We start from the raw sequence: 6222 nt of genomic DNA on the forward strand, positions 1-6222 counted from the left end.
ATTTTTCTTAAAAGCAGATAACACTTCATTTGCCTTAATTTCGCAAGCAAATTCTTTTTTTCTGCCACTACCAGGGTTCCTTTTTAAAGATAAACATTCATTGTATTTTTTAAGCACATAAGTAACGGTAGACTTTGGAAATTTTAGCTTTTTTGCGATGTCGTTATGGAACATGCTGGGATTTTCCAGCTTTTTGCGCAATATTAACTCGCGATCGATTTCTTTCTTGGTCCTCGTTTCTACACTGATTTTTGTTACTAAAAAGAAATGATGCAGTAAGGTGGAAAATGCTTCCAGCTTTTTAAGTGTCTACCGATTTTTATTTTAATGTTATGATTAACCGAGCTATGCTTGGTTATGTGCGACCAGTTTTTTTCGTGTACATTCTTTAGAAATATGCAGATCATGAAAAATAAGGTTTCTACAATTAATGTGAATGTCATTTTCCTATCCGCTCGTTTTCAATACAATTTTCTTTTTTATATATCATATATTTACGTACATAATATGTACGTATGTATGTGTTTGTAAATACCATTGGTGTAATATGAATTCAAAAAATTTGCCTTCACAATGACAACATCGCAAAATAATTTCGTCAAATATTGAGTCATCATTGATCGATGTGAAAGGTACGAATAACTGTGGTTGTCTCGACCGCCACCTTAGTAAATACATACAGTCAGCGCCAAAAATATGAATACTCTGACGTTTTGACGATTCTTTGTTTACACTTATTTTCCATACAATATTTTTCTTATTTTTATTATATTTTCCTTATAAAAATATAGTTCATTCCACAGCGACAACCAGCAGAATAAAATTTTTTGATTTCATATAAAACTCGGGAAAATTCAAGAAATACCAAACAATTTTCATAAAAATTTTCAACTTTTCAATTCGATTTCTTAGAAGAATTTTGAGTATGCGGTTTTGTAGCCCATCAAATTTTAGTAGGTACATTATGGTGCAAGCTTCAAACCTCTAAAGTGAACCGTTGATTTTTGAGATTTTTTTTTGCCAAGGATTTGTTCATTCTGTATGGAAGAAACTGCAACAAAATCAACAAAAATATCTCAAAAATGAACGGTAATTTTTAGAGACTTGACTTTTGCTCCTTATTATACTAGAATTTAATGCGCTAAAAACTGCATACTTAAAATTTTTGTAAGAAATCGAATTGCAAAGTTTAAAGTTTTGATGCACATTTTTTAGTATTTCTTTAATTTTCCCCGAGTTTTGTTTGAAAAAAAAAAAATTAAAATTTTGTATGGAAAATATAAATAAATAAAATCTTCAAAACTTTAGAGTATTACAATTTTTGACGCTGACTGTATTTTTGTATGCATGTAGTATGTATGTGTGTTGGTTACATGTCAAGTCTATCAATTTGCTTCGTCTGCCCGCATTGCAGTTAATGATTCGCCTACAATGTTGGAATATGATGACTAATACATATTTGTACTATAAGCTTGCGTACGATTTGTGCCAATATTTGTATGCGACTATAATTTGTCTTCCGAACGTGAATACCTGACTGTCGGGTTTAGCGCAAACAATCAAGTTTAGTGAGTGCGACTATTTCTCCAAATACACCGATCACTATTACAATTCCGCTACTCAAAAGAAACTGGTTTTCAACTAAATACATACATATGTGTGAATTTATTATACAACTAGGCATGTCCACAAGTTGATATGTAGTGTCTGTGAATGTTGTGTTTTCCATTTTTGTTCCAAACACACAAGCTGTTACTCATCCCCGCCATGTTAAGCGCCTAGTGTTTTGGTCACCTCGTGCTCTAATGGTCTAGTGATGGAGGTCTTCAGTATCTAATATTTTTTGCAATTTTAGTTTTTATCTTATTAGGTATCTGTACATGAACATACATACGTATGCATGAATGTACATATGTATGTGGCTTTGTGTGTTAGCGCTGATACACAAACGGTTTTTGAAAACGCACACCTAATTCCATTTTGTTTTATATGTATATTTTTTTGAAATTTTATTTTTTTTCCCAATAATTTTTTTTTTGCAACAAAATTGCGTCGTAACTTTTCCCAAAAACAGCTTTGCGCGCAATTTAATCTTATCACTCCAGCAAGTGTATATGTAAATATTTGAAATTGTTTTAGATTAACTGTTCGTCACACTTATTTTATCTCCACTTTCAGTCAGTTTTTTGTGCATTTGAGTGCAAATACAATACAGTTCCGTAGTAAAAGCGAAACCGCAAAGATAGCAGTGTAGATACGATTATGCGGTTTGTTTTTTCATAGATGGAAATGTCGTAAATTTTTCATCGTGAAATACTCAAAAAAAAAAAACTTGAAAAATTATCATTGCTTTAATAGCTTCCGACAATAATTTCATCGCTTGCCATTCATTTCCCCATGCCAATTTTAATTGCAAACTTTTTCAAAGCCACATTTCTACGAAGTGGAGGCCTTCGAATTTCATTGTATTGAAAACACTGCATGCACACTTTACTTCTCAGCATGTTGAATTTTGATTTTTTTCATATTTTTATCGCTTAAGTTCGTCAGCAGGTGTCAGCGTTTGTTACTTCCACTTTTCGAGTGTAAATTCACAAAGATACAAATATGTATATTTACCCACATATGTGTATTAGGGTGGTAAAAAAAAAAAAATATATATATATATATATATAACGAAAAAAGTATACGTCTTTCTTATTTTGAAATCAAAAAATATTTAGGGGTCACGGAAAGCGCTCAAAGTTTTTCAGTAATAATACTCAATTGTTTATTTAACCATTTTTTATTACTAACGTTTGGTCCCCCATTGCATTTTCTCGCATTTTCTGGGATTTTGTCGGACCTATAAAACATAGTTACTATGAAAAAATTGTTAAACAAACTGAGAGATATGGAGTTTTCCGATATTGACTTTCAAGAATTCTATACCATTTCTACGAAAAGTTAAGTAGAAGTATATTTTTTTCGTTATAGAACAAATCTAGAAAAACTCGTCATTCTTGGCCTTACACTTTTCTGGGGATTTTTTCAGGACACATACGTTTTTTTTTTGTTGGTACCTGTATAATTTCTGGGAACTGTAGTATTTTTTTCGGGACCTATATAATTTTTTTCGGGACCTAACGGATTTTTGCGGCATTTATAGGATTTTTCAGCACCTGTAGAATTTTCGGAACCTATATATCTCATTTTTAGGAGCTTTAGTATTTTTTCGGGACCTATAGTGCTTTTTCGGGGCCCATAGGCTTTTTTTTTTACCTATCGGACTGTCTCGGGACCTATAGTATTTTTTCAGAGCCCATGGGATTTCTTCGTGACCGTTAGAATTTTTTTTTGATCCGTCAGGATTTTTCCGCAACCTAACGGATCTTTTTCGGGCCCAATGTGGTTTCTACGGGACCGTTAGGATTTTTCCGGAACCTATGTGTATATCTAAATTTTAAGGAAATAGTATTTTTTCGTGACCTATAACAATTTTTCGGGACCTATAATATTTTTTCGAAACCTGTGGTACTTTGTCGTGATTCCAGGATTTGTTTCGTGATCTTTAAGATTTTTTTGGATCCTTTAAGATTTTTTCGGGGAATATTTTTCGGACCTATAGGGTTTCACCAAGATCTATAGGATTTTTTCGGAACCTATAAAACTTTTTTCAGGGACCTATAGGATTTTTTCTGAACCCATAGGATCTTTTCGGGATCTGTCGGATTTTGTCCGGGCCGTTAGGATCCTCTTTAGGACCTATGTTATATATTTGGGACCCATAGGATATTTCCGCGACCTATAGGATTTTTTCAAGACCTATAGGTTTTTTTCAAGGCCTATAGGATTTTTTCCGAACCTATATATTTGATTTTTGGGACCTGTATGATTTTTTCAAGACCTGAAGACTTTAAGTTCCTCTCGTGCTTTTCGCGACCTTTCGCATTCCATTTTACACCTTTCAAGTTTTGTCGGAAATTTTCAGGATCAGCAGTACAGTTCCGATCTCAACTTCGCCTTTCATGAACACAAAATATTGATTGTAAAAATTACCGGTTATTTACAGAACAAAAAATATGCCGTAAAAAAAAAAATTTAAAACAAAAATAGTCTTATTCGGTGACAGATAACAAAATCAACGGCAATAAGGTATAGTGTCAATTGACCGCATACTGGTACCGTTTCAAAAGCGAAATTGACATTATTACTCTTTCAAACATTAAAATTGCGTAGCGCCGCGCTCATCCGCTTTATTTCTCCACATAATTTTTTTTTTAATCCGCAACCGCGCACATGTTCATCCATGCAATGACTTGGTGAAAGAGCATTTTTCTTCTTCAAATGCAGTTGTTTATGCTTTAAAATAATTTCGAAACTGCCCAACCACCATTACCTTATTGTTGGAGAGGCAACCTTGGCGTTTTTTCGGATATGATCACTCGGAGAAGTCCATTGATATGACTATTTCTTGGCTTTGTGCACCTCACGCACTTGCATGCCTCGATCGCTAACCATCATTCATTGCTATTCTCGACGCAACCTTGCGATAGCGATACGTAATTTGTTGCTAACTCGTTTGCGAGAGACCACTGAACATTTGGCGCCATTTGTGCTGGTACGACCTTAATCGAATTCAGTAAACCACTTCTTAGCCATTTGCATTAATGGTGTCCCCATAGTATTCATCGAATTTTTCAGTGAGCATAAAAAATTATATTTTTTTCATTTTCGAGGTTGACAAAAACAAACAAAAACAGTCAACTGATTACCATTTCAGGTTGCATCGTTCTGGTGCTTTATTTGGCTCATTATGGTAGTGTGAGAAAGAGACACTTGCCAAAAATTTTAAATAATCTTGTTGATATAAAATTTTACACGCCATTGTGATAAGGTAGAAATATAAATATTTTATTTAAAGAGCTTAGAAAAAGTAACCGCTAATATTTTAGTTTAAAATTAAATTTCTGTGGAATTAATCAACGATCCCGACGATATCACCAATTAAACCCACAAATCGCTGAAAAAAATGAATCATCATCGTCGCCAACACCAATTGATCATAACAACAATGTAAACACGCCAATGCCACAAAGCTGCTGGGATTGCGGTCAACAATTGTGTATTTAAGTTAAATTGGATAGAAGGAAAGAGAAAAAAAGGGAGTGGGGCAATTGAAAGAAAAAGAGGCAATGATGTGCACACAACTGCGGCTGACATCATTGTGTTTGTTTGCCACCAAGCCATACCAAAAAAAAGGGAAAATGTAAATTGCATAAAAAAGTTAAATAAAAATAAAAACCCGGCGAGGCAAATTCTAATGACCCCAAACCACACTGCAACCACTACCACTGCCACTGCTGTAATTTTCATTTTGTGCTTTATTTTTATTATTTATATATATCATACAAAGTATATTTTAGGGGTAAAAGCAAATTTTACGAATATGTCTTAATTTTAGCAATCGAACACGCGCCGTGAGCGTTCGCTTTTTCGCCAAGCGTTGAGTGATACTCTTGTTCATGAACTTGAAAAATTATCTACTTGTAAAAATTTAAAATAATGAGTTGCTGATTAGTGAATTGGAAAATGAGATTTGTGCACGAAAGCACAGTTTTGATATTGAAATCAAACCTTTGAAAACTATTGTTTATTTATTTTTAAAAATAAAAACTACATGTAGGCTCTTCGCCATTTACAGGTCCGGACCGAGGCAGTGATTTCAGTTGATGGGGAGTTTCTTTTGGTGGCGTCCAAACCACGTTTTTTATGTTAAACTGACAAAAAAAAACAGAACAATACCCTAATGGCAAACTAATAGCTTGAGTTTCTTTAGAAAATGTAGATAGTGCCTTAAGAACTTGATAAAAATGTTCTAAACCGGCGGATCCAAAACTGAAAATGGAACTGGAGGTGGCTGGCACTCCTAGGAAGTAATGGGAGTAAAACGCAAGCGAAGATTTGCCCAGAAATGTAGGTTTAGGTTTAGTTCCGTTGCGAAATCGAGCAAGCTTAAACTTATGTATGTAGATAACGGGTAGGTTAGGAAGGCGCGTATGAATGACTCATACATACTTCCACTCGGAGGTAGATTCGCCTATTGTGAATGACCTTTAACCGAGCTGTGGAGCTTCGATATTTTCAGAACTGGGCATTGACATAAGATGTGGTGAATTGACCCCTCTTCGTCCTCATCTGGACAACTTCTGCAGAAGAAGCTTAGAAAGAAAATAGTATGAC

The sequence above is a fragment of the Rhagoletis zephyria genome, unplaced genomic scaffold (genome assembly GCF_001687245.7).
Source record: "Rhagoletis zephyria isolate East Lansing unplaced genomic scaffold, Rhagoletis_zephyria_1.1 Rzeph_scaffold_07475, whole genome shotgun sequence".
Lineage (NCBI taxonomy): Eukaryota > Metazoa > Arthropoda > Insecta > Diptera > Tephritidae > Rhagoletis > Rhagoletis zephyria.